We start from the raw sequence: 17095 nt of genomic DNA, 5'->3' as shown, positions 1-17095 counted from the left end.
AAGGGTAGTAGTAAGAGGCCTCAAGAATGAGCCCAAGATTTTTAACCAAGAAAGTAGTAGACTGAGTTGTCATTTATGGAGTTAAGGAACACTTTGAGATGTAGAACTAGAAAAAGCATTAAGATTAGACATGTTCATTTTAAGATGCCTTTGAGATAATATATCAAGTTGTACTCTGTATACAGAAGAGAAGTCTGGGATGGAGACAGGAGTTTAGGAGTGTCCAGGAAGTATAGTAGATAGTATTTTAAAGCATGAATGTAAGGTATAACCCAGGGAGAGTCAATAGATTAAAAGGAGTTAGAATTGTGTCTTGAGGAACTCAACAGTTAGAAGATGAACAGGGGAGAAAACTGGAAAGAGGACAAGAACACAGGGAGGCTGAGACCCAGAAATGCGTGGTGTCAGACTATTTCAAGAAAAAAAAAAAAAGATGCGCCTACATGTTACTGAGATTAAATTGGAATGTAAAAGATGCCGAAGTTTTTTGACAACATGGAAGTTATTAGGGACATATTAGAGCCCTTTGGATGGAGTGGTGGGGGTAGAAGCATACCACTTACATGGTTTGTGTACAGGGAATGTAGAGAAAAATAATATAGTCCTTCAAATCATTGGGGGAGTAGACAGTATAAGTAAACTTAAAGTATAAAACAAATGGCCGGGTGTGGTGGCTCACACCTGTACTCCTAGCACTTTGGGAGGCCAAGGCAGGCGGATCACTTGAGGTCAGGAGTTTGAGAGCAGCCTGGCCAACATGGTGAAACCCCATCTCTACTAAAACAAACAAACAAAAAAACCCAAAAAAATTTAGCCAGGTGTGGTGGTGCATCTGTAGTCCTGGCTACTTGGGAGGCTTATGCAGGAGAATCACTTGAGCCCAGAAGGCGGAGGCTGCAGTGAGCCAAGACTGCACTGCTGCACTCCAGCCTGGGTGACAAAGACTGCCTCCAAAATAAATGACTTCTAAGATTTGTTCTGCTTGTTTTTGAACTTTATTCATATACTATGTACTTATTTGTACTTACATGCGCTTATCTGGCTTCTTTTGCTCAATATTATGCTTAGTGATCACCCATGTTGTTATAAGAAACATTTGTTTCCCCATTCTATTTTGATGGACACTTGATCTATTAAGAATAATGCTACTACAAACGTTCTTGTCCATTTGCATGTTTTGGTGAAGATACGTATAAATTTCTGTTGGGTGTATACCTAGGAACAGCTGCATCAGAGGGTATCTGTATGATCACCTTTTGGAATATACAGTCAAAATGATTTCCAAAATGGCTGTAAAAATATAGACACCTACCAGAAACATACGAGTTTCAGTGTCTCCACATCATCAATACTTGATATTGTCAACCTGTTTAATTTTAGCCATTTCAGTGGGGATGTGGTGAGAGGTCTCAAGATATTGAGAGGGCTCACATATCTCATTGTGCTTTAATTTGCACTTATTTGATGCAAATATAATAGCTGGATGCATACTGGCCTTTGGATAGTTTCTTTTGTGGAGTGCCTATTGAAGCATTTTGTCCTATTTGAAATTTGATTATTTGTTTTTGCCTATTGATCTGCAAAAGCTTTACAAGTCCCTTGTTACATACAGGTATTACAAATATGTATTCTCACTCTGCAACTAGTCTTTTCACTCTCATAATAATGTGTTTTGATGAAGAGAAGTTTTTAATTTAACAAACTCCAATTTATTCAATCTTCTACCTTCTTGGATCATTACCTACTCCAAGATCATAAAGGTGTTTTCCAGTTTCTCCTTAAATTTTTATCTTTCACATTTAGTTCTATAATCCAACAATAACTGATTTTTGTATATGTTGTGAGGTAAGGGGTCCAAGGTTCATTCCCGGCCACTTCCACACACAACCAGGCACCATTCAATGAAAAATCCCTCCCTCCTCTACTGTAGTGCATGCTTCTGTTGTCATAAGTTAATTATATACGTAGGGGATTGTTTCTGAGCTCTCAATTCTGTTCCACAGATCTGTCTATCCTTGCACCATTACCACACTGTAATTACTGTAGCTTTATGGCTTTATAGGGTCTATAATAAACCCTGTTATCTGATAAAGTCTTCCCACTTTGTTCTTCAAGACTGTCTTGACTCTTACTTAGCCCTTTCCACGTCTATGTGAATTTTGGAATCAACTTGTTAGTCCTTCCTTCCATCATGTAAACAAATCACCTGGGATTTTATATTAGGATTGCATTTAATCTATAGATCAATTTGGGAAGTGATATCTTTACATTATCGAGTCTTCCAATCTATGACTATATATCTTATTTCTGTGTTTTATAATTTTCTTTGTAAAGATCTTACAAGACTTAAGTTTGATTTGTTTGATTCTATTGTAAATGGTATTTTAAAAACTTTACTTTCTGTTGGTTGCTTGTATAAGTTTGTTTATTAATTCTAATAGTTTGTCTATAGATTTAGAGTTCCTATATTCCCAAGTAACACATTTAGGTTCACAAAAGAGACTGCTCTGTAAATATCTTCTCTCAAAAATCGCTGCCAGGTCTTGGCATTAAAGCTTAGATGATCTCATAAAACAACTTGCATTCTATGGAGTTTGAATGACACTGGGGTTATTTCTTCTTTAAATATTTGTAAGAATTCACCAGTGAAGTCATGTAGACCTGGTTTCTGGTTTTCTTTGTAAAATAATTTTTTTTTTTTTTTTTAAGAGACAGGGTCTCACTCTGTCACCTAGGCTGGAGAGCAGTGGCACAATCACAGCCCACTGTAACCTCAAATTCATAGGCTCAAGCAATCCTCTCACCTTCTGAGTAACTAGGACTATAGTTGCATGCCACCATGCCTGCTTAGTTCTTAAAAAATTTTCTTGTAGAGACAGGATCTTGAACTTCTGGCCTTAAATAATTCTCTAGTGTTGGCCTCCCAAAGTGCTGATGTTACAGGAATGAGCCACCAAGACCAGCTAAAATTTTAAATAATGAATTTGATTTATTTAATAGAGTAAAAACAGTGTTCAGATACTCTATTTCTTCACATGTAAATTTTTTTATATGCCAATTTTAATAAAGTGTATTTAACAATTTGTCCATTTCATCTAAAATTTCAAATTTGTCTATATAAATTTGTTCATAACATCTCTACTTTTTGGACATCTACAAAATCTGTAAAGAAATGTTTCCTTTTCATTCCTGATATTGGCAATTTATGTTACTTTTTTCTTTATCAATATTGCTAGAGATCTATACATTTTACTAATCTTTTCAAAGAACCAACTTTTGGTCTTATTATTTCCTACTGACAATTTGTTTCCTGTTTAATTAATTTCTATTTTTTATTATTTCCATTCTTCTACTTACTTCAGGTTTAATTTGCTGTTCTTTTCCTACCTTGATGGGTATTTAGAGAACTAATTTTTTAATCTTTTTCTATTCTAATATATTCATTTAAGGCTGTAAATTTTTCATTGAGTATAGCTTTAACTGATTCATACATATTTTCATTATCATTCTGTTGCAAATGCATTCTAATTGCCATCGTCATTCTAGATTGGCAGTTATTTTCTTTAAGCACCTTAAAGGTTGCATTCTCTGAGAATATAACCAAAGGAAACAAAATCACTATGTTGAAAAGATATCTGCACTCTCAGGGTTATTGCCACATTATTCACAATAGCCAAGATATGGAATCAGCCTCAGTATCCATCAACAGATGAACACAGAAAATGTGGTATACCCTGTATATACACAATGGAATACTATTCAGCTTTTTTTTTTTTTTTTTTTAAAAAGAAGGAAATCCTGTTATTTGCAACAAAATGAATGAACCTGGAGGGCCTATCTGTTAAGTGAAATTAGCCTGGCACTGACAAATAACACATGATCTCATATGTGGAATCTAGAAAACCTGAACTCATGGAAGTAGAGAGTAGAATGGTAGTTACCAGGGGTGGGGTGGGGCCGGGAAGATGTTGGTCAAGGGACACAAAATTTCAGTTTGATGGGAGGAATAAGTTTGAGATATCTACTGTACAACATGTTGACTATAGTTAATAGCGATATATTATATTCTTGAAAATTGCTAAGAGAGTAGATGTTCAGTGTTCTGACCACATAAATTGTGTGAGGTAATACATATGTTAATTTGCTCAATTTAGCAATTCCACAATGTATGCATATTTCAAAACATCATGCTGTACATGATAAATATATATAATTTTTGTCAACTAAAAAAAAAAAAAAAAAGCAGCCAGACATGGTGGTTCACGCCTGTAATCCTAGCACTTTGGGAGGCTGAGGCAGGTAGATCACCTGAGGTCACGAGTTCGAGACCAGCCTGGCAACATGGTGAAACCCTGTCTCTACTAAAAATACAAAAATATGCTGGGCATGGTGGCACACGCCTGTAATCCCAGCTACTTGGAAGGCTGAGACAGGAGAATCACTTGAACCAAGGAGGCAGAGGTTGTAGTGAGCTGAGATTGTGCCACTACACTCCAGCCTGGGTGACAGAGCGAGACTCTGTCTCAAAAAAAAAAAAAAAAAAAAAGAAAATAAATAAATAAACCAAGTAGGTAAAAGCAATATATATAGCATTGTACTCTTTTCTGGCTCCTATTATTTCTTTTGATAAGTCAGATGTCAGTTCCTTTGAAAATAATATATCTTTTCTTCTTTGGTTACTTTCACTAGTTTTACTTTTACTATAAAGCATGAAAGTGTGGTACTCCTTTTGTATTTATTCTGCTTGGGGTTTCTTGCACTTTTCAAATCCGCGGCTTGATATTTGTCATCGGTTTTGGAAAATTCTCAATCACTGTCTCTTAAAATATTACTGCTTCTAACTTTCTCTCCATAGACGACTTCACCATTTCTCCAGGTCTCTGTAATAGTTTCATATTGTTGCTGTAACGAGTTACCTAAAACTACTGGCTTAAAGCTATACAAGTTAATTTTCTTACAGTTCTAGACCCTGTGTTGCAGACACTGTGAGGGGAAAACAAGTTTTAAAAAATACTTTCTTGGTGCCATCCTTCCCTAGGGATCCTGACCCAAGTATCAGCTACCTCGGGATCTCTAAAATCCAATTTTTGTCTGCTCAGCCCCATAAAAATATCAGCTTCTCTGCTTTTAGAAGAAACCCTCTGCTAAGTTTCATAGCATCTTGTCATGCTCTATGTATTAGCAAATTCCTAAGAAAAAAGAGAAGCATAGAACATCAGCCCACTTCTCTGATGTTCCTTTGGATCTATGACTGTGGTTTCTTAAGTCCTGGATGCCTCAGCAGGTCTCTGATGCCTTCACTTTTCTTTTGAAGCCTCGTCTTTCCTGTTCTTAGCAAATGCATTAGTCTGCAGCAACCTCATCTCTCAAGAGTCATAAGTGGAAATCACAGCTTGGGCTCTGACTCAAAACTCTACCGCTTATTAGTTAAGAGATTTGGTAAGTTATTTAACCTAGAGTATTTAAACATTTGAAGTTTCAATTTTCTTTCACGTAAAATGGACATAACACTATCTAATGAGGTTATTGTGAGGATGTGAAGATTAAATGAGACATATTTATAAAATACCTGATAAAAACATTCTTACTGAGGGTTTGCTATATGCCAAATACTTTATATAGATTTAATAATTTAATGTAGACATAGTTCTCTTCCATTTCCTTTTCAAGATCACATATTAGTAAGTGATGAAGCTACGATTTGACTTTTGAACACTAGTTTTCAATAACTATGCAATGCTGCTTCTATAATGTCGCTTGAGTATTGTTCCTGACACCAGTAAGTGGTCAATAAATGTAAATTATTATTATATAGAAAATAAAAATGCTTCAGAAATAGACACCAATCACATTAGTTTTTTGACTTTGTTTTCTTCTGATTTATGTTTCTTCTTTTCATTTTTGCAAAAGCATTCTTACAACATCCTTTCAATGTATTCTTGAAGACACTATTGTGAAAAATGAATGTCTTACAGCCCACTGAGTAGATAGGCAATAATTTGCTTAAGCATTATAATATTGTTGAATATTTAGAAGGTTTTAATTTTTTGACAGTATAGATATCAGTGCTAGGAACATTTTGTGCCTTTAACTATTTTTCTTATTTAAAATATTTCCTCAGAATAAAGTCTATATGTGGAATTAGTGGCTCAAGAGTATGAACATTTTATTGTTCGTTGATATAACTGCTAGTATTATTAAGCCAAAAAGTTATGGTAACTATCATGCTACCAGCAACAAAAATGAAGGTTTGTGTCAGGGGAATAGGAATTAAAGCTATGGAGTATAGGAATGAAGGACATGTGGATGGAGGGAAAAAAGGAGATATGAATTTTGAGGCTGGAAAAGAAAAAATAGAGTGCTAGATACCATTTCTTTTGAAGCAGGCAGGCACCTGTAACCCCAGCTACTCACTTGGGAAGCTAAGGCAGAAGAATTGCATGAGCCCGCTAGCACCACTGCACTTCAGCCTGGGGGACACAGCAAGACTCTGCCTCAAGAACAAAACAAAACAAACTCATAATACATTATTATTATATGTTGTAACAGAGATGGGGTCTTGCAATGTTGCCTAGGTTAGTCTCAAACTCCTGGACTGAAGCAATCCTCCTGTCTCAGCCTCACAAAGTGTTGAGATTATAGATGTGAGTCACTGTGCCTGGCCAACATATTAAATTATTTAAAAATTATACAAATAAATTACAAAACAACCACACAGATTAAAGGCCTATGTTCTAGAGGTCCCCCCACTCTTTTTTTTTTTTCAGACAGAGTCTTGCTCTGTCACCCAGGTTGGAGTGTAGTGGCCTGATAACAGCTCATGGCCTTGGACTCCTAGCCTTAAGCGATCCTCTGGCCTTAGCCTGCTGAGTAACTGTGAACACATGTATGTACCACCATGCCTGGCTATTTTTCACTTTTTGTAGACATAGTATCTCACTATTTTGCCCAAGCTGGTATCAAACTCCTGGGCTAAGGTAATCCTTTTGCCTTGGTTTCCCAAAATGTTGGGATTATAGGAACCACTGCACTGGCCTAGAGTCCACTTATTTGGTGTGTAATCTTGGGCCTTGAATTGCTTTACTTATAAACTGGGATTAAATTTTATAATATTTGACTAAAGCCAGAACTGGAACCTGGTATCTCTTGTTTTATATTCCTGATATTAAATTTGTTTTGTGAGTATACCATACTTGAATAAAAATGAGGGAATTTCTCCCCTTTTGATGCTATGCTTTGAATATCTTACATGCTATGCTTTGAATATCTTATCTTGTCGTGAATATCTTGTTATGAATCTTATGTCAGACTTTAAGTTACTATTTTAAAAGGTTACTTTGTGGGATTCTCTGAAGGCCATGCTATTTGCCTGCTCTTTCTACAATCACATAAATCTTACTGTGTATACCCAGAGGCAGTTGCTTTGCTACCACTGCCTTCCTCCTCCTTCGTTACCATCACAGATTTTGGGCCAGTATGTACCTGATCATCAGGGAGAACACAGAAGGCCTTGAAAATGTGGGTTTAACTAGACCAAGATTTTTCACTCTTTATGTACTATAGCCTCCCCAGTAAAAACAAAACAAAACAATAAATAATATATCTGCTAAATGCTTCATTATGTACACAAGTAAGTCAGTGCTTGATTGTCCAAGTTCCAGTTCAGATTTATTTTCCAATTTCCATTATCTTCCAGTAAATTTTAGTGGTGACACTGAGGGATCATGGAGTATGAGAATAATCACTGGCCTGAGAGGATCTGCACTCAAATCCTGCCTCTGCCACTTACTGGTTAAGTGATTTTTGGGTAAGTGACCTAATCTCTCTAAACCTCATTTTTCTCATATGGACAAATGCCAAATTATTAGAATTAAGATAATAATGTAGTACCTAATATAATACTAAAAAAATGTTTGTCAAGTGGGAATTGGAATTATGGCTCAATGTGGTCTAAATGTGAATATTATTTAGAAAATAAGGACAGCAGCACTGAATAAAAGTATTTTTTGAGCTGAATAAAATTAGAGAATTTTGATTTCTAGGGTCCTCAAAAATCCATATCCTTTAAAGAAGCCATATGGAGGAACACATATAAGGGGCCTGAATTCCTTCATATTCCAACAGATGCAGGTTCCATGGTATGCAAATGCAAAGAGAAGAATAATTTTATGCCTGTTCAATTAGCCAAAAAATTTTGCTGGTAAAATTGTGGTGAAAACAACATCCTTATACATTACTGGTATCATCAAAACTCAGTACAATCTTTTAGGGAAATGTAGGTATCATATCTAGAACTATAAAATACCCATGCTCATATAACCATTAATCACACTCATAAGATTTTATCTTCAGAAAAAAAGTCAAATAAGGAAAATAGCTATAGTTTTATTTAATAGTGCCTGGCACATAAAAGGCACTCAAATATTTCTTCAAATGAATACCTTTATTTGTACTGACTTCTCCAAATCACTGCCCTTGGTTCCTTCTCATTAAGATTTATCTATTTTCATTATCTGGGGAGAGCTTCAGAATCAAATTCTAACATCTTTGTATAATCTCTGGTCTCCCATCTTTCCCAGTAACTTTGTTTTGATTGCTACTAGATTCCTTACCTTAGAATACTTCCACTCTCTAAACTCACCTGACCATAACACAGAAACCAAAAAGACCATATACCACATCCGTGACCTAATCAAGAAGAAATCTGAAGCTTCCTTCAAGGTCATAAGACGCCTTTCTCTTTTGCTAATAACTTTGTAATCTAAGCATTTATCTCAGCCCCTTGTACATTAAGACAAAAAGCCAGAAGCTATCCTCATATCCATCCTCACCTGATCCTTAACATACCTTTAGCCCTGTACCTAGCTGCTTATATTTCTCTCTAGGATCTGAGAAAGAATAATCATTTCCTTGCTTTCACACCTCTTGCTTCTTTCTTTTGGCCCCATTCAAAATTCTCTATTCTTCAAGTCTAAGTATCTCTCTTTCTTTTTAGATATAAGTCACATACCATGAAACTGACCCCTTTAGTGTACAATTCAGTTGACCCTTGAACAACGTGGGTTGAACTGCCTGAGTCCACTTATATGCTGATTTTCTTTGGCCTCCGCCACCTGAGGCAGTAAGACCAACCTTTCCTCTTCCTCCTTCTCAGCCTACTCAATGTAAACACAAGGATGAATATCTTTATGATAATCTACTTCTACTTAATGAACAAAAATTAGTAAACATATTTTTTCTTCCTTATGATTTTCTTAATTTTTTTTTCTAGCTTATTTTATTGTAAGAATATAATACACAGTACATGTAACATACAAAACATGTGTTAATCAACTATTCATGCTATTGGTAAGGCTTCCAGTCAACAGTAGGCTATTTAAGTAGCTAATTTTTGAGGGAGTCAAAGTTATACATGGATTTTCGACAACACAGGGGTTAGTACCCCTAACCCCCTCATTGTTCAGGTGTCAACTGTATATTAGTATACAAGATATTTTAGTCTATAAGGTTATGCAGCCACCACCACTATCTAATTCCAGCACATTTTTATCACTTCCAAAGCAGTCATTCCCATTCCCATCTGCTAATGTACTTTCTGTCTCTATTAGTTTTTCCTAATCTAGACATCTCAAATAAATGGAATCACACAAATGTCACCTTTTGCATGTGGCTTCTTTCACTTCAATATTTTCAAGTTTTATCCATGTTACAGCAGGTATTGCTAGTTTCTTTTTGTTGCTGAATAATATTCCACTGTACGGCTCTATCACATTTTGTTTAGTCATCCAATAATTGGTGGACATTTGAGTTTGCCTTTTACAAATAAGGCTGCTATAAATATTTGTGTGCAAGTTTTTGTGTGAACATGTTTTCAGTTCTCTTGGGTACATATCTAGGAGTGGAAATACAAGTTAAGTGTCCAAATACTTGATATCAAAATCTATTTGATTTCTGCATTTAGCTGGCAGAGGATATCTCTCACAATGCAAACAACTCTATACTAAGCTCTCCATGCCATCCCTACTCAAACACCTACCATCTTCAAAGTCTGCAGATATTAGTAACAATTTACTTTTTTTCCAATTAAATTCAGGAGCAGAGTTCTCAGTTCTCACAGCTCCAATTATATAATGGGTGCTTAATGTATGCTTATCTGACGCCCTAAGAAGCTCCCAAATGAGAGAATGATGACTTACTATTCCCTCTTTCATTTTATAGATATTTGAGTGTCTAATGTACGGTAGCCATTGTGCTGATGCTGGGCATAATCATGGACAAAAGTTATTGATTAGTTTCATCATACTCCAAGAGCCAGCTTACCTCCACCAATATTTACTGAATACCTATGATGTGAATGGCCTTGTGCCAGGTATGACAGCACAGACAGAAATAACATATAGTATGCGGCCTTTTATGGGAAGACATAAACTCTACATACAACAATAATGACAGTAAAAACGAACAAGAGGAGCACTGGAGAGTAAATGCTGTAAGAAAGGTATAATGCTCTGGAAAGTTAATGGACTGAACATGCATAGTTTAGGAGGGAGTAGAAGAGGGGGGATATCAGAAAATACTTCTTAAAGGTGGTAGTTGAGAAATGACCTGAAAGAAGGTGGCATGTTGATAGATGGAAATTTTTTCCTAGGAAAAAAGAGTGTTTCAGGAAGAGGACAGCATGAGCAAAGACACTAACACTGGGTACAGCATATATATATATATATATATATATATATATATACACACACACACACATATAAATTTAAAAAATATATAAATATACATATTTTTAAATATATATAAATATATTAAAAAATATATATATATTTTTAAATATACAAAATATATATTTTAAAATATATACATATATATATACACACATATATATATATATATATATGTGTGTATATATATATATATTTTTTTTTTTCCCAGAGGCTATCTTGTTTGGATGTATAGATGGGTAACAAGGGGTATGATTACAGTGTGAAAGGTCTTCATTGTTGGGCTTAGTATTTAAATAGGTTTAGGAGAATGAGTTGAAAGTCTGCCTGTAACAATTCAAATTACCTTGGTGATTTGTGCCACGATTAAGATTCCTTAATTTTTTCTTGAAACTTTTCTATTTTGTATATCTTCTAATCATGGAAATTAGTGATTTCTCCTTCCTACAAGGAAAAGGAAAAAAAGAAATTAAATCTTGACAACTATGTGAGCATGCTGACAGGGGGACACGGCTGAAGCTCAATCAGTCTACCACTGCATTCCGTACTGTGGGGGAACTGTAAAGCTTAAATAAGATATGTGGGCAAATCACAATGGCTAGAATAGCAGAAGCAACACTGGGGAAAAGATAACTGCATTAATGAAGCTTCTAGCACCAGGCACTGGACCAGGAGATTTACATATAACATTCTGGTTCCACCAAACAACCCCATTTGGATTTAGGAAAACCAAGGCTTCGGGAGGTCAAATTAATTGCTCATGGTTACCAAACTAGTAAGCTCAGCTGGTAAAATGTAGAGACCAGTGTTGATTTTGGGCCTATCTGATCCTGTATGTTCCCTATTGTTCCCTCTTACTTGTTTTCACAATACAAAGGAAGCTAGAGTGGTAGGATCATGATACATATTTCAATGAAAGGGGCTGAATATTTAACACGGGGGCTTCTACAGTCTGGAGAAAAATTAGTCTGACAATTCAAATCTGGGTTTAGAATGCCTTAAAGATTAAGACCAGGAGAGATCAAGTTTAGGGCTGCTTCTTTACCCAGTTTGAACAAGGATCATAACATAGATCTTATTTAGGAATACCAAAAGAGTAAAATTCCAGTTTTAATTCGTAAACTAGAGAGTAAGCTACAAGAGAATATCAACATTTGGCTGTATTTACTGCATTCAAAGTCCTGAGAACAGTGACTGGCACACAGTACTCTAAACTTTTTGCTGTACTCTAAACTTTTGCTGAAATAATGAAAAGTCATATTAGGGGTATTCTCATTTGAATACCCTCGAATATTTCAGAGCTTCATTGCTCTGAAATAAAGACAGCAGAGCAATGAAGCTGAAAAACCATTCAAGTTCTTAAGATACTTCCTTTAATCCTCAACCCCATGGCAAAAACAACAACAAAAACAAACCACCACCAAAACAACAAACGAAAAAAAAGCAATAGTTGCAAAACGTTAGCCTGATTTTACAAAGAAAAGCAGATGAAAGAATGAAAAGACACTTCTGCATTATGTATAACATCTCTGTGAACAATCGAATTTCAGTCAGATGGAATCCAGAATTGTGACCTATGGTTTTAATATTTCAAGCTGCTGTGAGCAGTGTATCCAATTACTGTCTTTGAAAAAGAAAATGGTTGGCCGGGCACGGTGGCTCAAGCCTGTAATCCCAGCACTTTGGGAGGCCGAGGTGGGTGGATCACGAGGTCAAGAGATCGAGACCATCCTGGTCAACATGGTGAAACTCCGTCTCTACTAAAAATACAAAAAATTAGCTGAGCATGGTGGCACGTGCCTGTAATCCCAGCTACTCAGGAGGCTGAGGCAGGAGAATCGCCTGAACCCAGGAGGCGGAGGTTGCGGTGAGCCGAGATCGCGCCATTGTACTCCAGCCTGGGTAACAAGAGCGAAACTCTGTCTCAAAAAAAAAAAAGAAAAAGAAAAAGAAAATGGTTATATAATCCAAGTGCTTGAAAAAAAATTGACAATTTCTTTATTATACAGATGGCAAGTAACGGAATGAAATCTCAAATTCACTAACTTGAAGTAACAAACAGTACATGTACAAAAATCTTAATTTAAAAAATTTTGATACTATATTTCTTTTAAACATGCAAAGAAAATCGTACAAAGGGCATTAAGGAAAACAAGCAAAAACAAAAACAAAAACCTTGGAGGACAGCAAGTCTTTCCAAAGAAACATTAAAAAAAAAAAACACACAAAAAACAGGCTGTATATACTTTCCCTATTTTTCACAATCTTTTCTAGTATTTCTTCTTTGATGGAACCAATGAATAACTGTCACTTATCAATAAATACCTTCTTTCAGATATGTACTTTATATATTGCTTTCTTCTAAACAGACAGTTCTTCAAGCTTCTCAAGTCTTTCAGCTGCAGCAATTTTTCTTATTTCTATTATACTGTATTTCTTCCATGGAATATCATAAAGAGCGATTTAATAAAGACAGTTTCCAAAAGGCAATATTACTCTACCTCAATCAATATTTTAACATGATAGTCTCCATTATTTTCATTTAGTTCTACAATCTTTCCATACTTCAATAATTCTTGACCCTACAGTTTCATTTGTCAGGGTGACCATATTATATTTTCTTCTATATTCTATTAATGTAGAAGATAGTGAACACTGTTTCTTTTTCTTTTCTTTTTTTTTTTTTTTTTGAGATGGAGTCTAGTTCTGTTGCCCAGGCTGGAATGCAGTGGCACCACCTCAGCCTACTGCAACCTCGGCCTCTCAGATTCAGGCAATTCTGTCTCAGCCTCCCAAGTGCCTGGGACTACAGGTGCATGCCACCATGCCTGGCTAATGTTTCTGTATTCTAGCTGAGATGGGGTTTCACTGTGTTGCCCAGGCTGTTCTAGAACTACTGAGCTCAGGCAATCAGCCCGCCTTGGTCTCCCAAAGTGCTGGGATTACAGGCATGAGCCACTGCCTGGCCCAATTTTTCTTCAATCAATTAATACTTACTTGGGGCAGTCTACATGTTCCAAACCAATTAATAACTACATAGACAATGTTTTGTCTTGCTTTTTCAGTCAACTACTGCAGCAATTGTGTGGTCTTCCAAAATATAAATCATACTTGATTTTAAGGTCTCAGACTTTTTTAAAAAAGTGACCACAGAAGGTTAAAACCTAGGTTTTTTCCTTAACTGTAATATTTGGTTTAAAACACATTTTCTAATGAACTCTAAACCAAAAGCTTTTTAAAAGAACTATTATAGAATTAAAATAATTGCAGATTCTGAGGCTAGATTAAGTGCAATCCCAAAAGAAAAAGTACACAGGCCTTATTATTTCAAAAATTCTCAAAAGACGATACAGTTCTAGGTTCACTTATATTCTAAAATTACTAACATTATTCAAATTTGACAAAGCTTCAAATTGATTCCCTCAGTACACAGACACACACCCCTCAAAGTATTAATTGACAACAAAAGCCAAGGAATCAAAATTATTGAGTGTTTATTACCACCTCAGATATAGTTTCTTATTTTAAAAAAATGAGATATTGAAAGCCAGAAAGTTCTTATTGATCTTTTGCCCTTTGTGAGCCAACTTTTTCCTCTTTAGAATCTGAGTTGAGTCTCATGACCCTTGCGCCATACTTTAAAACCACAAAGGACAGATACCGGGCCGGGCGCGGTGGATCACGTCTGTAATCCCAGCACTATGGGAGGCCTAGGCGGGCAGGTCACCTAAGGTCCAGAGTTAGAGACCGCCCTGACCAACATGGAGAAACCCCGTCTCTACTAAAATTTCAAAATTAGCCGGCCATGGTAGCCCATGCCTGTTAATCCCAGCTCCTCGGGAGGCTGATGCAGGAGAATCACTTGAACCCAGGAGGCAGAGGTTGCGGTGAGCCGAGATCACCCCCATTGCACTCCAGCCTGGGCGACAAAAGCGAAACTCTGTCTCAAAACAAACAAACAAACAAACAAACAAACAAAAAAACCAGGACAGATACCATTTAAAAATCAGTGAGGAATTAAATTACAAAGGAGGAAAATGGAAGAAAATACAACTTTCACAAACATTACGTGTAAACTAATAAGAATTTTTAGGCCGCGCTGGCTCACGCCTGTAATCCCAGCACTTTGGTAGGCTGAGGCGGGCAGATCACCTGAGGTCAGAAGTTCAAGACCAGCCTGGCCAACGTGGTTAAACCCCATCTCTACTAAAAATGCCAAAAAATTAGCCGAGAGTGGTGGCGGGCGCCTGCAATCTCAACTATTCGGGAGGCTGAGGCAGGAGTATTACTTGAATCCGGAAGGCGGAGGTTGCAGTGAGCTGGTACTCCAGCCTGGGTAACAAGAGCAAAACTGTCTCCAAAAAAAAGAAAGAAAGAACACCTGAGGAAGGTGTTCTCAGGCACCAGGCAAATCAACAGGCTACAGTCCCAAATCAGCAGGCTTAAGAATTTATGATGTCAATTTTAATAGTTAAGGTAACATCAAATTTGAGTACTTCAGTGTGATACTTTCATTCTGCTAATGAAAATGCCCCAGATTTTACGTAAAATATTCAGTCCCCTAACTAATAAGTTCTCTCCTTAAAAAAAGAGGAGCTAGATTTCCTGTTGCATGTCAAGGCAATGGGCACCACACTTCACCCAGTCAAGGCTGGACTCGAGTTCGGGTGCAGAATTGGCAATTCATCAGTCACACAACAAGATAGGTCGTCTGGCAGAGGTAAGTAGAGAATTCTAACCGGGGCTTTTGATTTCTTTGAAAAAAGCACTGAGACAATTTTGTTCGGGAGGAAATGTTCCCTCTTCCACGTAGAAACAAACTCATAAATTCTGACGGCAGGTTGGTGCTCACCACAACTTGGAATAACCTAACTTTTCACATAAAACACAACCCCAAAGCTGCAAGATATGGTCTCCGCGAATGGCACCAAGCACCGCCTTTTCAAGCCCTCACCAGCACTGAAAGTGGGTTGGACACCCCCAAACCATTACCACCCCCCCCACAGGAAGTGAGGGTGTCCCCCCTCCCCCAGGACGGCCTTCCTCCCCTCCCCCAACCGGAAGTTGAGGCGCCCCCATTCAGCCGGCCTCCAACCAAGACAAACCAATACCACCACCAAAAGAAGGGTGCTCTTCAAGGGGTGAAGGGAATCTCGAGTGGAGCCACCCCCAAGCTCGCCTTGCTTACTGACCTGCTGACGACAGGGGCAGGAAGGGGCCTGGGTCCTAAAGAAAGTCCCTCGCACAGAGGACAATTCCCTCAGCCCCTCTCAATCGCCTTCACTCCACGCACTCGTCATCTCACAGCTGGACAAAAATTCTTCCGCAGCACTTTATTTTGGTGTCCTTTCCTTCTCTTTACCTGATCGCTTAACCACCTTCCCACAGGTAATTCCTCTTAACGCATAACATTTACAATTGCTCCGGCGAGGAGAAAAATGAAATATTATCCACGGTACCTTCAGAAAAATGAAGGGATTATTTTGCCCCAATGCGGCGAAGGACTACGTGGTTACGCAAGGTGAGCCTTATTTTCGTGGAGGTTTCTGGGAGTTGTAGTTTTTTTTTTTTATTGCGAAGGCCCGCAGAAAGTAGAGGGACTGAAATTGGTCATGACTATGTACTAGTGTCTTCGAAAACATATTCTGTATTCGATGGCAGCTGACCTAGCGGGCTCTAACGCCCAAATGGGCGCAGACTTCCCTGCTCTTTTTCTCTGACGCTTAAGCGAACCCAAATTTTCCCTCACGCGGGCTCAAGGTCTCGGTAGCCCGCCCCTTGCCTTGGCCCCGCCCTCCGCAGCCAATCAGCCACCATTTAGGTCTAGTCCTCGGGAGGTTGGACCACAGGGAGGAGGGGCCTGGAGGCGACTCCTCCCGCTGGGCTGAGGGAGGCCTGGGAGACTGCAGGGGCCCGTGCGCGCGCGCGTGGTCACGGCTCTGGGAGCGCGGCGGGCGAGCGAGGGCGCGCGCGGAGGGGCGGCGCGCGGGGCCGGGAGGAGGCGGGCAGGCTGGTGGGCTGGGCGGGCGGCGAGCGGCCGGGAGCGCGCGGTGGACTCGGCCGCGGCGAGTAGTTAGTTAGTTGTTGTTAGTCAGTGTCAGTTGCTCGGCGGCGGCGGCGGCCGTGGTCACCGGGAACGGGACGGGACGGACGGCGATGGTGGTCGCCGCGGCGGCGTGTAAGCCCCTCAGGTAACAGCGGCCCGGCTGAGCCCGTCCCCGGGTTCCGTTCTCCTCGCGCGCCGGCGGTGGGACCAGGTTCCCCCGGGCGCTGACCCGGGGGAATCCGGGCGGGGCGGCCCGGCGCGGGGTCGGGGTGGCGCCGCCGCCGGGGCTCCGGCGGCCGGTGCGTCCCGCCTGGCGCGGGCTCTC

The 17095-nt window shown here is 38.7% G+C and overlaps 1 protein-coding gene across 2 annotated transcripts in view; it reads right to left on the bottom strand.

Annotated features, from left to right (window-relative positions):
- HMG20A (high mobility group 20A) overlaps window positions 1–16520 on the bottom strand; it is a 70353-nt gene extending 53833 nt beyond the window's left edge. Inside the window, exons 1-2 of one of the 2 annotated variants that reach the window (XM_017520978.2) lie at window positions 15917–16520; window positions 11071–11168 (exon numbers count right to left, since the gene is read on the bottom strand). The gene's annotated coding sequence lies outside the window, so the exon portion shown is untranslated. The remainder of the gene's footprint in view (window positions 1–11070; window positions 11169–15916) is intronic. The other variant, XM_017520977.2, reaches the window with a different exon arrangement.
- Between the last annotated feature and the right edge of the window lie 575 nt (window positions 16521–17095).

Source organism: Cebus imitator, unplaced genomic scaffold, assembly GCF_001604975.1.
Source record: "Cebus imitator isolate Cc_AM_T3 unplaced genomic scaffold, Cebus_imitator-1.0 Scaffold926, whole genome shotgun sequence".
Classification (NCBI taxonomy): domain Eukaryota; kingdom Metazoa; phylum Chordata; class Mammalia; order Primates; family Cebidae; genus Cebus; species Cebus imitator.
This window is presented reverse-complemented; position numbering and strand designations above follow the sequence as displayed.